Source organism: Phocoena sinus, chromosome 19 (genome assembly GCF_008692025.1).
Source record: "Phocoena sinus isolate mPhoSin1 chromosome 19, mPhoSin1.pri, whole genome shotgun sequence".
Classification (NCBI taxonomy): Eukaryota; Metazoa; Chordata; class Mammalia; order Artiodactyla; family Phocoenidae; genus Phocoena; species Phocoena sinus.
The window spans coordinates 44968365-44984710 of NC_045781.1; the positions used below are offsets into that span (position 1 = coordinate 44968365).

Consider the following 16346-nt stretch of genomic DNA (forward strand, 5'->3'; position numbering starts at 1 on the left):
GGTTTAATATTTGGGACCTTTGGTATCAGGAAACTAAAACAAAAACAAAAACCATAAAAAATTACACAAGGATAAAAATATGTGGGGAAATGTAATGGCAATATCATTTTAAGGAGAGAAAGGAGTGATGTAAAATAGTGATAGCTCTTTTTTCCTGTGTGTATGAGCCATACATTCTGGTTTCTTTGTATATCTCATAAGTGGTGTTTGGTTGTTGAAAACTGCACATTTTAAATAAGATAATGTGGTAACTCTGGAAAAATAGATAAAATATCTGATAGTTAAAGAAGAGTTTATTCATGTATTTTTACAAATAGGTGATGGGGTATCAATTAGAGCATTAGGATTGTATGGATATATTTAAAAGAATGATGTTAACAGTTTTATTTTAAATTGTCATTATTTATAATATAGTGGAGAGCTGCCCTCTTAGCGCAGCCAGCAGCACATCGGGCTTATATAATGTACCGGAAGTTACATCCTTTGCAACTCTTTAAACTTCAGAAATGTTAAATATTAGCTAAAAACGAGTAGGGGGACTACTTAGGTCTTTTTTTTTTTATTTATTTTTTTATTGAGTAAAATTCACAAAACATAAAATTAACCATTAACCTTGTTAAACTGTATAATTCAGTAGCAGTTAGTACATTTACAGTGTTGCACAACCATCACCTGTATTTCCAAGACATTTTCATCACCTCAAAAGGAAACTCTAGGGTACTTCCCTGGTGGCGCAGTGGTTAAGAATCTGCCTGCCAAGGCAGGGGATACAGGTTTGAGCCCTGGTCCAGGAAGACCCCACGTGCCATGGAGCAGCTAAGCCTGTGCGTCACAACTACTGAGCCTGCGCTCTAGAGCCCGTGCTCTGCAACAAGAGAAGCCATGGCAATCACCACAACGAAGAGTAGCCCCTGCTCGCCACAATTAGGGAAAAGCCCGCGCACAGCAACAAAGACCCAACGGAGCCAAAAATAAATAAATAAAATAAATTTCTTTTAAAAGGAAAAAAAAAAGGAAACTCTACACCCATTAAGCAATCGCTCCTCCTGGCAACCACTAATCTGTTTTCTGTTTCTATGGATTTACTACTCTGGACGTTTCATATAAATGGAATCATGCAGTATGGAACCTTGTCTAGCTTCTTTCACTTAACATGTTTTTGCTGTTTGTCCAAGTTGTAGCATGTATCAGTATTTCAGTCCCTTTTATGGTTGAATAATATTCCACTGAATGGATATGTCACATTGTGCTTATTCACTCATCAGCTGATGGACATTTGGGTTGTTTCTACCTTTTGGCTATTATGAATAGTGCTGCTATTATGAACATAGGTGTACAAGTATTTGTTTGAATACCTCTTTTCAATTCTTTTGGTTCTATACCCAGGAGTGAAGTTGCTGATAATTTTGTTTAACTTTTTGAGGAACTACCGAACTTTTCCACAGCCACTGCAACATTTTACATTTCTACCAGCAATGTATGAAGGTTCCAATTTCTCCCCATCTTTGACAACTCTTGTTATTTTCCATTTAAAGAAAGTCATGTTCTTTCCAACCCTGGCCGGGCAGGATGGCTCCCGCAATGAAGGGTGGCAAGAAGAAGAAGGTCCGGTCTGCCACCAACGAGGTGGTGACCAGAGAATACACCATCAACATTCACAAGCGCATCGTGGAGTGGGTTTCAAGAAGCGTGCCCCTCGGGCACTCAGAGAAATCTGGAAATTTGCCATGAAGGAGATGGGAACTCCAGATGTACTCATTGACACCAGGCTCAACAAAGCTGTCTGGGCCAAAGGAATAAGGAATGTCCCATACTGTATCCGTGTGCAGTTGTCCAGAAAACATAATGGAAGATTCACCAAACAAGCTCTATACATTGGTTACCTACGTACCTGTCACCACTTTCAAAAATCTACAGACAGTTAGTGTGGATGAGAACTAACTGCTGATTGTTCAATAAAGTTATAGAACTGCCAAAAGAGAAAAGAAAAAAAAAAGAAAAAAGGTTATGGTTAACTTAGTGGATGTGAAGTGGTATCTCAATGTGATTTTCATTTTCATTTTCCTAACGAGTAACAATGTTGAGCATCTTTTAATATGCTTGTTAACTGCAACTACCTAGTATTCACAAAAGTACTTTAGGAGGTGTACAAACAAAAAGTGTATGGCTCATGACTCTAGGCCTAAACTGCTGTGTTTCTTTCCTTTTCCTTTTTAAACATCTTTATTGCAGTATAATTGCTTTACAATGGTGTGTTAGTTTCTGCTTTATAACAAAGTTTATCAGTTATACATATACATATGTTCCCATATCTCCTCCCTCTCGTGTCTCCCTCCCTCCCACCCTTCCTATCCCACCCCTCTAGGTGGTCGCAAGGCACTGAGCTGATCTCCCTGTGCTATGTGGCCGCTTCCCACTAGCTAGCTATTTTACATTAGGTAGTGTATATATTTCACTGTTACTCTCTCACTTCGTCCCACCTTACCGTTCCTCCTCCCCATATCCTCACGTCCATTCTCTACGTCTGTGTTTTTATTCCTGTCCTGCCCCTAGGTTCTTCAGAACCTTTTTTTTTTTTTTAGATTCCATATATATGTATTCCATATGGTATTTGTTTTTCTCTTTCTGACTTACTTCACTCTGTATGATAGACTCCAGGTCTATCCACCTCACTACAAATAACTCAATTTCCTTTCTTTTTATTAGCCCTCTTCTATTTTGAAGACATCATTATAAATGCTCAACTTCTAAGCCTGTATGATGGAATCTGAATGCCAGTTAGCTAGCCCCTTGGACATAGTGAGCTTTTTCCATGCTAATTTGTTAGTTTGACATGACAGCCCGAAGAGACCTTCAGCTGTGCAGAACTGTGGTTCTCACAGACTGAGTGGGAATGCTAAGGGAAAGACATTTTTGTGTGAGGCTGGAGGAGAGTGAGGAAATGAGGAGGGATCTGCACAGCGTTGTGCCTAGGCAGGGATCTGTGAAAGCAACAGGGGAGTCTCAGGACCCCACGTCTACCCTAGGACAGCAGGGAGCTGTACAATTGGCGATATCCCCTGTATAGATCAATAGTTAGTTCTTTGAGGACAAGAACAGCATCTTAGTCTATATCTTTACATGTTCCCTAACCCAGAACCTGGCTCATAGTAGGTACACACAGGACGTTTTCTAAATGGGAAAGTGCACTGGCGACACCACTCTGACCCATGATGACTGTCTCCTTGGTGGGAATTAGGAGGTAGACATCCTGGTTGTTGCTCCGGATTCTCACTCCTTCCTGTCCATCTCAGTCTGACATCCTCTAACAGCTCTTCATTGCCCCCACCACTGTGTTCCTAAGATCCCCAGCTTCAACATAAAATATCCCCTATATCCTTGATCATTATTTCTAGAGCATTCCCTCTACTTCCGTTATATTTCTGTTACCTTCGACCTACACATAGGCATGGCCATGCTTGGGACCTTAGAATCACATCCAACACTTTGTAGTAAAGAAGAACTCGAGAGACTGTTGAATTTTTTGTCGATAGACCCTTACCACAGATGTCTGTAGGCTTATTGGGTGTTATTCCCTTTATTCCTTGCCTCTAAAGAAGGCCCTTCCAAGCTCCTGTGCAGATGGTATAAAGCCGGGTTGATAGAGTTTGAGAGCCAGGTGGGAGAATAGATCTGGGGGTGGGGGTGGGGGAGGAGAAGTTGAGGCATTGTGATGTTTCTCTGTGCAGTGTGCAGACTTTCATTCATCCCCTTGTTCTAAATCCACTGCTTCAATCTGGCCCTCTGTAATTTTTTTTTTCCCCCAGAGAATAAACCTCCTGTGTTACAGGGTTTGGGGGCAGAAATCCCTGGGCTGTATACATGGGGATGGGATCTATAGGTCCAGTTGTCCCTATACCTCTTCCCTCTTTCCTCTTCCCTGTGTCTTGTGTCTGCTGTGCAAAGTGTCTGACGCCTGATTCCTGAGCCTTTCTGCTGGGTGAATCAGTTTGCTTTGTGGTATTATCCACGTTTCCTAGCCACCCTCCTCCCCACTCTTGTCACATGCAAGGCTTCTGGTTTTCTCTGGTTACCACTTCTTTCCCTCTTTCCATCTGCTCACACTGTGTTGACATCTCTCATCGGTTTTCATCTCCTTTCTCATTCTCTTGTCCTTGTAAATCCTTATCCTTGTACTTTTAGTGTCATGTTATAGGATTCCAGGAATTCTTGTGTTCAGTCCACTCTTATTTAATAAGCAACTACTCTTTAAGGTCATCAGTTCCACACAATGTAATACTCTGTAGTTGTTAGATGGAATAACATAGCTACATGTCTGAATCTGTGGAGTGGGCAATATAGAGTTAAATGAAAAAGAAAGTTGCAGGGAATTCCCTGCCGGTCCAGTGGTTAAGACTGAGCTTTCACTGCCGTAGCCCGGATTCAGTCCCTCGTTGGGGAACTAAGATCCCGCAAGCTGCATGGCATGGCCAAAAAAAAAAAAAGCAAATTGGGCTTCCCTGGTGGCGCAGTGGTTGAGAGTCCGCCTGCCGATGCAGGGGACACGAGTTCGTGCCCCGGTCCGGGAAGATCCCACATGCCACGGAGCGGCTGGGCCCGTGAGCCATGGCCGCTAAGCTGGCGCTTCCGGAGCCTGTGCCCGGCAATGGGAGAGGCCACAACAGTGAGAGGCCCGTGTACAGCAAACAAACAAACAAACAAAAAATACCTTAGGTATTGTGTCATCCTGGATTTTTTGCGATAATTTTGATTTTTTTAAAAATTAAAATATTACTGATTTTTTTTAGCGCTTTCCCCTCCCCTGAAATTTTGCACCTGAGGCAAAATTCACCTCACCTTAATCCTGGTCCTGAAGTGGTGTTCTGTGGATTAGGGAGATTATGAGTGGGTCTTATTTTGTCATTTTTGCTCATTTTTGCTGTATGTTCCAGTTTTTTTTTTCAAGTGATCCTATATTTGTTATAAAAACAGTTAAATGCAAGATATCTTCTTTGAAAGTAGGGATCCTTCGTTTGTACAACGTGGAGCAGACTTAGCAGAAAAATCAAATGTTTGTTGGATGAGTAAATAAAAGAATGTGTATGTCAACTCTATTCCCAAATCCTACCTCTTCTCAAAATTCTAACTCAAATGGTACTTCCTCATAAAACATCTCCTTATATCCCAAATCACATTGGCCTACCAAGGCCTACACAATGTGTCCATGGCCCACCCCCATCTCTCCATATATCCCCCCTTACCTCCTGCCACCCTTCCTCTCCACTATATTGGCCCCCTACTGCGTGTTGCTCCTGAAACACAGGAAGCAATTCATTAATATTGTTGAGAATGAGTGTGACCGCTCTCTCTTCTATCATTCTTGTCATAATCTTTTGTTCTTATAGTTATGCATTTATTTTATCTCCCCTACTCTTAAGTGACTCAGGCTATTTTACTCACTTTGATATGATCCTTGGTGCCTGGCACAATGCTTGGCATGTTGTCATAACAAATATTAACAACAGTAGTAGAAGAGTCATCATTTGAGTGATTACTATGGGCCAAACACTATATTACACATTTATCAGTATCACCTCACTTCTGTTTTTTTTTTGTTTGTTTTTTGCTTTTGTGGTACGCGGGCCACTCACTGTTGTGGCCTCTCCTGTTGCGGAGCACAGGCTCCGGGCGCACAGGCTCAGCGGCCATGGCTCATGGGCCCAGCCGCTCTGCGGCATGTGGGATCTTCCCAGACCGGGTCACGAACCCGTGTCCCCTGCATCAGCAGGTGGACTCTCAACTACTGCACCACTAGGGAAGCCCCTCACTTCTGTATTTTAAATGACTGTGAGGACACACATTTATAGGAATCCACACAAGTCTGTTATTAGTCCAACTTCACAGCTAAGGAAGCTGAGGTCTAGACAGGTCAAGTAACTTGCTGAAGGTCACATTGCTAATAAGTGGCATTACAGGAAAGTGTAATCCTAAATTACATCAGATCAGTAGTTCTCAAACCGTAGTCCAGGAACTACTGAGATTCCCAGGACATTTCAGGGGAGTCTGTACATTCCAAACCACTCTTGTATGTATACAGTGTTTTTAAGTTTCTTCTCAGCTCAAAAATGTAGGGGTTCTCTATCCGTGAAGCAGTTTTGGAGGGTAGGGGCTCAAGATCATTAATCAGTCTGGGAAAAGAGGGGCAGTCTTGGGGCCTGACTCCATGCCTAGGTTCTACATTGACTGGTCTTGGTAACCTGGATTTATTCTGATCTTAACTGCTCTGTGGACTTCTGAAAACTCCTGTTCCTGCCTTGGGCTCACACATAACTCGTAGTTATAACTCAGCACTCCCAGACTCATTATTTCATTCCTTTGTCCCTCATCCTCTTCTTTGCTTCTGTGCCTTTTTTATGTTGACCCTGCTTCCAACTTTCTACACTTAGTCTTCCGTAGCAAAGGTTTTACAATACCCAAACACTTCCTGGGCTGTAGATTAGCCTCAAATGGTTTCTCTTATGTTGCCCCAGGCATGTACAGGATTACAACAGATTTCATGTTTTAAATTCATTCTCATTGATAACCTCTGGTGAAAGGAACAGGGTGGAGGAGGAAAAGGGTAGAAGGGAAGCCTCTTTTGTACTACCTTGTATATCTGTATAAATGAAAACTTTGCTTCAAAGGAAGCAAAGAGAAAAACAAACAAAAAACCCAAAACTCTCCTGAAGTGTAATTCTTTCTTTCTTTTTTCTCTTTAAAAAATAATAAATTTATTTATTTATTTTAGCCTGTGTTGGGTCTATCGTTGCTGCGCATGGGCTTTCTCTAGTTGCGGCGAGCGGGGGGCTACTCTTCATTGCAGTGCACGGGCTTCTCACTGCGGTGGCTTCTCTTGTTGCGGAGCACGGGCTCTAGGCGCACGGGCTTCAATAGTTGTGGTTCGCGGGCTCTAGAGCGCAGGCTCAGTAGTTGTGGCGCACGGGCTTAGTTGCTCCGTAGCATGTGGAATCTTCCCGGACCAGGGCTCAAACCCGTGTCCCCTGCATTGGCAGGAAGATTCTTAACCACTGCGCCACCAGGGAAGCCCTCTAAGATTTTTGACAAAAATGTATTTAAAATGTGGGATGAGATAAAATTATTTTTATTGGAAAAATATTGAATCAGCTGTGATGCATTGGAATTAATATTTTGATTTTCCCAATATCTTCTGAGTTTATCAGATTAAACAAGGTATATCTTAAGTGAAAGAGTAACAGATATAATTCATTGTAATTACATAATACTCAACATTAATAATTATGTAATATAATTCTTGAAATTTTTAAAAGTATACTAGTTTACAGAAATTAAGAAAGTGAATGACTCCAATAAGAAGGCAACAAATTATTTTGCAAGTTTCCAATGATTTATTTTTGTCAAAAATGAAAAAGGAAAATAAAAAACACAAAACAAACAAAAATAATGAAAGAGGAACTTATAATGAAATGATGGATCTAAGAAATGATCATTAATGATTGCTAAAACCATTAGATGAAAAGCTAATGGGGACCTTGATAATGAGTGGATACATTGAACCCACAGTTTAATACAATCAGAAAAAAGAGATACTCAGACGTTATGTACCTCCAATGAAACAGGAAGCACACACACACCACCTATGAAGGATTCTTTTTTTTTTTTTAAGTTTTATTTAGCAGCTAAAGATGACATTTTCAAAGTATATGGTTTTTGGGGGGTTTTCTTGGCTGTGCTGGCTCTTTGTTGCTGCATGCGGGCTTTCTCTAGTTGTGGCGAGAGGGGGCTGCTCTTCGTTGCTGTGTGTGGGTGTCTCATTGCAGTGCCTTCTCTCTTGTTGCAGAGCACGGGCTCTAGGCATGTGGGCTTCAGTGGTTGTGGCTCGTGAGCTCAGTAGTTGTGGTGCACAGGCTTAGTTGCCCCATGGCATGTGGGATCTTCCCAGACCAGAGATCGAACCTGTGTCCCCTGCATTGGCAGGCGGATCTTAACCACTGGTCCACCTATGGAAGATTCTTGCCAAAGTATCAACTCTGAATCTGACCAGGCCTAAATATCAATTTTCAGGAAATACAGAGGCCAGGGAGAAGTAATCAGCAAAATCCAGAATGTGGAAAACCCCACAAGTAAAATGACCCAGTTTTTCAACAAACCAATTACAAGAGGAAAGAAAAACAGGAGGAAGAATCTATCACTAAGAGACAAGAGAAATATTAGCCAAAAGCAATTTGTGGGCATTGTTAGGACCTTGAATTGAAAAACCAACACTAAAATCCAAACCAAAACAAAACAAAAAGCATGTATGAGACAACCAGGGGAGATCTGAATGTTGCCTGAATACTGGATGACTTACATTTTTTAGGTGTACTGGTTTGTTTTAAAAAGAGTCCTTATATTTTAGAGCTATATATAGAGGTATTTACAGAAGAAGTGGCATGATACTTGGCATTTGCTTCAAAATAATCCAGCAGTGGTGAAGGGTGGGGGATGGAGAGCAGATAGTGGGGGCGGATAGAGATCAAACAGGATTGGCCATAGGTTGGTAAAGCTGTTGAAAGCTTGATGGTGGTCACGTAGAGATTCATTTCATTACTCTTCTAAATTTGTATGGACTTGAACTCTTCAATAACAAAAACTAAAAGATAAATGAATAAATGAATCTAAAAAATAAACTCACTGAAGAAATACCTAATCTAGCTGTCAGCAGATAGATCACTGACACTAATCTTTTGATGATTGACCATTGGGTGGGTTTTGGCATATACCTTCAAAGGATTGATTGAGTGACATTGCTATAACAAAACTCTCTATTCCCATCAACTTGTTTATGTGAACAGTACTTGAATGTGTAGAAGCAAAATCAAGAAATAAAGGTTTATGCTGAACTTTTTCATTTTGGCAAGAGGTAATATTTATCCATGAATTGAAGAATAAACAGAAAAAAAAAAAGCCCCATCCATGCTATTAAGAGATGTGTATTTTCGGCAAATTTCTTTGTGTTTAATAACTGTTTGTATTATTTATCAAAATTTGTAATACTTATGTCATTTTGATCAAATATATACTAATACCAATTATAACAACCCAATACAGAAGAAGTTTTTAATATTTGGGACCTTTGGTATCAGGAAACTAAAACAAAAACAAAAACCATAAAAAATTACACAAGGATAAAAATATGTGGGGAAATGTAATGGCAATATCATTTTAAGGAGAGAAAGGAGTGATGTAAAATAGTGATAGCTCTTTTTTCCTGTGTGTATGAGCCATACATTCTGGTTTCTTTGTATATCTCATAAGTGGTGTTTGGTTGTTGAAAACTGCACATTTTAAATAAGATAATGTGGTAACTCTGGAAAAATAGATAAAATATCTGATAGTTAAAGAAGAGTTTATTCATGTATTTTTACAAATAGGTGATGGGGTATCAATTAGAGCATTAGGATTGTATGGATATATTTAAAAGAATGATGTTAACAGTTTTATTTTAAATTGTCATTATTTATAATATAGTGGAGAGCTGCCCTCTTAGCACAGCCAGCAGCACATCGGGCTTATATAATGTACCGGAAGTTACATCCTTTGCAACTCTTTAAACTTCAGAAATGTTAAATATTAGCTAAAAACGAGTAGGGGGACTACTTAGGTCTTTTTTTTTTATTTATTTTTTTATTGAGTAAAATTCACAAAACATAAAATTAACCATTAACCTTGTTAAACTGTATAATTCAGTAGCAGTTAGTACATTTACAGTGTTGCACAACCATCACCTGTATTTCCAAGACATTTTCATCACCTCAAAAGGAAACTCTAGGGTACTTCCCTGGTGGCGCAGTGGTTAAGAATCTGCCTGCCAAGGCAGGGGATACAGGTTTGAGCCCTGGTCCAGGAAGACCCCACGTGCCATGGAGCAGCTAAGCCTGTGCGTCACAACTACTGAGCCTGCGCTCTAGAGCCCGTGCTCTGCAACAAGAGAAGCCATGGCAATCACCACAACGAAGAGTAGCCCCTGCTCGCCACAATTAGGGAAAAGCCCGCGCACAGCAACAAAGACCCAACGGAGCCAAAAATAAATAAATAAAATAAATTTCTTTTAAAAGAAAAAAAAAAGGAAACTACACCCATTAAGCAATCGCTCCTCCTGGCAACCACTAATCTGTTTTCTGTTTCTATGGATTTACTACTCTGGACGTTTCATATAAATGGAATCATGCAGTATGGAACCTTGTCTAGCTTCTTTCACTTAACATGTTTTTGCTGTTTGTCCAAGTTGTAGCATGTATCAGTATTTCAGTCCCTTTTATGGTTGAATAATATTCCACTGAATGGATATATCACATTGTGCTTATTCACTCATCAGCTGATGGACATTTGGGTTGTTTCTACCTTTTGGCTATTATGAATAGTGCTGCTATTATGAACATAGGTGTACAAGTATTTGTTTGAATACCTCTTTTCAATTCTTTTGGTTCTATACCCAGGAGTGAAGTTGCTGATAATTTTGTTTAACTTTTTGAGGAACTACTGAACTTTTCCACAGCCACTGCAACATTTTACATTTCTACCAGCAATGTATGAAGGTTCCAATTTCTCCCCATCTTTGACAACTCTTGTTATTTTCCATTTAAAGAAAGTCATGGGCTCTCCAACCCTGGCCGGGCAGGATGGCTCCCGCAATGAAGGGTGGCAAGAAGAAGAAGGTCCGGTCTGCCATCCACGAGGTGGTGACCAGAGAATACACCATCAACATTCACAAGCGCATCGTGGAGTGGGTTTCAAGAAGCGTGCCCCTCGGGCACTCAGAGAAATCTGGAAATTTGCCATGAAGGAGATGGGAACTCCAGATGTACTCATTGACACCAGGCTCAACAAAGCTGTCTGGGCCAAAGGAATAAGGAATGTCCCATACTGTATCCGTGTGCAGTTGTCCAGAAAACATAATGGAAGATTCACCAAACAAGCTCTATACATTGGTTACCTACGTACCTGTCACCACTTTCAAAAATCTACAGACAGTTAGTGTGGATGAGAACTAACTGCTGATTGTTCAATAAAGTTATAGAACTGCCAAAAGAGAAAAGAAAAAAAAAAGAAAAAAGGTTATGGTTAACTTAGTGGATGTGAAGTGGTATCTCAATGTGATTTTCATTTTCATTTTCCTAACGAGTAACAATGTTGAGCATCTTTTAATATGCTTGTTAACTGCAACTACCTAGTATTCACAAAAGTACCTTAGGAGGTGTACAAACAAAAAGTGTATGGCTCATGACTCTAGGCCTAAACTGCTGTGTTTCTTTCCTTTTCTTTTTTAAACATCTTTATTGCAGTATAATTGCTTTACAATGGTGTGTTAGTTTCTGCTTTATAACAAAGTTTATCAGTTATACATATACATATGTTCCCATATCTCCTCCCTCTCGTGTCTCCCTCCCTCCCACCCTTCCTATCCCACCCCTCTAGGTGGTCGCAAGGCACTGAGCTGATCTCCCTGTGCTATGTGGCCGCTTCCCACTAGCTAGCTATTTTACATTAGGTAGTGTATATATTTCACTGTTACTCTCTCACTTCGTCCCACCTTACCGTTCCTCCTCCCCATATCCTCACGTCCATTCTCTACGTCTGTGTTTTTATTCCTGTCCTGCCCCTAGGTTCTTCAGAACCTTTTTTTTTTTTTTTTTAGATTCCATATATATGTGTTCCATATGGTATTTGTTTTTCTCTTTCTGACTTACTTCACTCTGTATGATAGACTCCAGGTCTATCCACCTCACTACAAATAACTCAATTTCCTTTCTTTTTATTAGCCCTCTTCTATTTTGAAGACATCATTATAAATGCTCAACTTCTAAGCCTGTATGATGGAATCTGAATGCCAGTTAGCTAGCCCCTTGGACATAGTGAGCTTTTTCCATGCTAATTTGTTAGTTTGACATGACAGCCCAAAGAGACCTTCAGCTGTGCAGAACTGTGGTTCTCACAGACTGAGTGGGAATGCTAAGGGAAAGACATTTTTGTGTGAGGCTGGAGGAGAGTGAGGAAATGAGGAGGGATCTGCACAGCGTTGTGCCTAGGCAGGGATCTGTGAAAGCAACAGGGGAGTCTCAGGACCCCACGTCTACCCTAGGACAGCAGGGAGCTGTACAATTGGCGATATCCCCTGTATAGATCAATAGTTAGTTCTTTGAGGACAAGAACAGCATCTTAGTCTATATCTTTACATGTTCCCTAACCCAGAACCTGGCTCATAGTAGGTACACACAGGACGTTTTCTGAATGGGAAAGTGCACTGGCGACACCACTCTGACCCATGATGACTGTCTCCTTGGTGGGAATTAGGAGGTAGACATCCTGGTTGTTGCTCCGGATTCTCGCTCCTTCCTGTGCATCTCAGTCTGACATCCTCTAACAGCTCTTCATTGCCCCCACCACTGTGTTCCTAAGATCCCCAGCTTCAACATAAAATATCCCCTATATCCTTGATCATTATTTCTAGAGCATTCCCTCTACTTCCGTTATATTTCTGTTACCTTCGACCTACACATAGGCATGGCCATGCTTGGGACCTTAGAATCACATCCAACACTTTGTAGTAAAGAAGAACTCGAGAGACTGTTGAATTTTTTGTCGATAGACCCTTACCACAGATGTCTGTAGGTTTATTGGGTGTTATTCCCTTTATTCCTTGCCTCTAAAGAAGGCCCTTCCAAGCTCCTGTGCAGACGGTACGAAGCCAGGTTGATAGAGTTTGAGAGCCAGGTGGGAGAATAGATCTGGGGGTGGGGGTGGGGGAGGAGAAGTTGAGGCATTGTGATGTTTCTCTGTACAGTTTGCAGACTTTCATTCATCCCCTTGTTCTAAATCCACTGCTTCAATCTGGCCCTCTGTAATTTTTTTTTTCCCCCAGAGAATAAACCTCCTGTGTTACAGGGTTTGGGGCAGAAATCTCTGGGCTGTATACATGGGGATGGGATCTATAGGTCCAGTTGTCCCTATACCTCTTCCCTCTTTCCTCTTCCCTGTGTCTTGTGTCTGCTGTGCAAAGTGTCTGACGCCTGATTCCTGAGCCTTTTTGCTGGGTGAATCAGTTTGCTTTGTGGTATTATCCACGTTTCCTAGCCACCCTCCTCCCCACTCTTGTCACATGCAAGGCTTCTGGTTTTCTCTGGTTACCACTTCTTTCCCTCTTTCCATCTGCTCACACTGTGTTGACATCTCTCATCGGTTTTCATCTCCTTTCTCATTCTCTTGTCCTTGTAAATCCTTATCCTTGTACTTTTAGTGTCATGTTATAGGATTCCAGGAATTCTTGTGTTCAGTCCACCCTTATTTAATAAGCAACTACTCTTTAAGGTCATCAGTTCCACACAATATAATACTCTGTAGTTGTTAGATGGAATAACATAGCTACATGTCTGAACCTGTGGGGTGGGCAATATAGAGAGTTAAATGAAAAAGAAAGTTGCAGGGAATTCCCTGCCGGTCCAGTGGTTAAGACTGAGCTTTCACTGCCGTAGCCCGGATTCAGTCCCTCGTTGGGGAACTAAGATCCCGCAAGCTGCATAGCATGGCCAAAAAAAAAAAAGCAAGTTGCAGTTGGTATGTATAATATAATACCATTTGTGTTTAAAAATTGTTTATATTAAGACTCCGTGCTCCCAATGCAGGGGGTCCAGGTTTGATCCCTGATCAGGGAAGTAGGTCCAACATGCACGCCGCAACTAAGGAGCCTGCCTCCCACAACTAAGACCCGGTGCAACCAAATAAATAAATAAATAAATATTTTTTTAAAAATTGTTTATATTTTATATATATACACATATACACATGCAAATATCATATATATAATATAAAATATATTCTCCTTAGTATTATCTGAGACAGTATAAGTATCAGAATAGGGACTTCCCTGGCGGTCCAGCGGTTAAGACTTTGCCTTCCAATGCAGGGAGTGCAGGTTTGATCCCTGGTCAGGGAGCTAAGATCCCACATGCTTCCTGGCCAAAAAACCAAAACATAGAACAGAAGCAATATTGTAACAAATTCAGTAAAGATGTTAAAAATGGTCCACATAAAAAAAACCTAAAAAAAATAGAATATATAGAGCTATTTTCATTTGGCAAAAATATTTAAAATGGTTTAGCTTAAAAGTCTAGGCAATCTGGTGCATGTAAAAATTTACTTTGGGGGCTACGGAGCCAGGAAGCACCATTCGTGTTGTGTTCTATGTGAACAGTACCCCTGAAGTTGTGCAACTGCAGTGGCCCTTCCTGGAGTTCCCCCCCAAAGAAGCTGTCACCTCCCAGAGCAGCGGCAATGATTAGCCAGCTTGCTTCCCCCATGTACGACTCCTAGTGGCCAATTTCCCAGGACGTGACTGTTTGTAGTTAATGATCCTTCTGATGTATACCAGCGAGGCCAACTCATAAGTAGGTGAATAATAAGCCGCAAAACTTATATTTGTGGCGATGTCCATTCTAGCATGTTGTGGGGTCCTCCTTACGAAAGCAACCAACTCTTCCTTCTTCCAACCACCTTCCACCTCCAACCCAACTCACGATCCAATGGGAAGATGTGGAAATTTTCCAGTTGAAACTCAGTGGCACAGGGTTGAAAGCAATTTAGCCACATATGCAAATGTTCTCTAGCAACAGGTTTCTAGCTTTTTCCCCTCAAACTTAGCTGCATAATGGAATCACCTGGGAAGGTTTTAACTCCCATGCCAATGGGAAAAGACTGAAAAAGAATAGATACATGGTTATGTAAACTGAATCACTTTGCTGTACACCTGAAACTAACACAACATTGTTAATCAACTATGCTCCAATATAAAATAAAATTTTTTAATTGAAAAAAAACACTCCCACACGCAGGGTGAACACATATCTAGAGAATCAAATCTGTAATGAGGTTTCTCAGCATTGGCCATATTGACATTTGGGACCAGACATTCTTTACTATGGAGGCCTTTCTCTTTCTCTGCATTGTGGGATGTTTAGTACCATCCCTCGGCTCTACCCACGAGATACCAGTCACACCCTCTCCCAGTTGTAACAACCAAAAGACATTGCTAAGTGTTTCCTGGTGGAAGGAGCAAATCACCCAATTGAAAATCACTGCTTTGGGGGCAAGACCCAGGCATCACAGTTTAAAAAAATCTTCCCAGGTGATTCCAATGTGCATTCCAGTTTAAGAGCTGTGATCTGATGGAACTTACTTTGTGAAGCGTATCCTGGTGGAGAGTCCCAGGAGTTTTGGAGTGGGTTTTTATAAACTGTGATTTAATATTGATTCAGTAAAAATGAGTATATTCTGAGCCAGATGAGCAGTTCCATTCATCCTATCTAGTAAACATCTGTTTCTTTCTATAAAGGGGACTTTAGAAAACAAAGAGGCTGTGAACATCATGAGAGGTTAGCAAAGCCAGCTGAGCATGTAACTTAACAAGGAATCTTTACAGTGAGCTAATGAAAGGGACCTGAGGTAATGAAAGGTCTAAACAACACTCGAGGGCCATTGGGGGTACGTTATTGGTGCCAAGATAGTATCTACCATTGAATGGAGGTCCCCTGTGGGCCAGGGTCTTGTGCTAGGGGATCTATTTACATGTCATCAAATAAGACATCTAAGTTAATACTAACTGTAGTAATAATAATAATGAATGGGGCTGGCTGAAGGAGTAGGTATGTCAATACTTTTGAAACATGTTTTAAACCTAACTGGTGTACATAAGCGTTTACACATTTCAAGCATGCTCCTCAGTCCCATTGTGGCAGGAACTGTAAGTTGGTTTACAAAACACCCTTTCCACTTTCTTTCTATTGTGGAAGCCAAAAAGCTAAAAACTTGCCTTCCAAATTCCTCTGCTGTTGGGAGTAGCCATGTGGCATAATTCTGGCCATTAAGAATGCAAGCCGGAAAAAAAAGAATGCAAGCCAGGACTTCCCTGCTGGTCCAGTGGTTAAGAATCCGCTTTCCAATGCAGGGTACGTGGGTTCAATCCCTGGTCGGGGAACTAAGATCCCACATGCTGAGGGGCAACTGAGTCTGCACGCTACAACCAGAGAGCCCACATGCTGTAACTACAGAGCTCACGTGCTCTGGAGCCTGCACGCCACAAGTAGAGAGAGAAAACCTGCACACCACAACTAGAGAGAAGCCCACATGCTGCAATGAAAGATCCCCTGTACCGCAACTTAGACCCAACACAGCCAAAGTTAGAAATAAATAAATACTTTTTAAAAAGAATGCAAGCCTATGAGGACAGGAATTTTTGTCTGTTTTGTTCTCTGCTGGTCAAATTCAGCACGTTGTACACCCTAAAAATGTCCAATTTGGGTGGGAGGATAGGACAG

The 16346-nt window shown here is 41.1% G+C and overlaps 2 pseudogenes; both read left to right on the forward strand.

The window, feature by feature from the left end:
* The window catches only part of LOC116743413, a 77131-nt pseudogene extending 66064 nt beyond the window's left edge, over nucleotides 1–11067 (forward strand).
* Nucleotides 1570–1978, forward strand: LOC116743414 (annotated as a pseudogene).
* Nucleotides 11068–16346: the final 5279 nt, after the last annotated feature.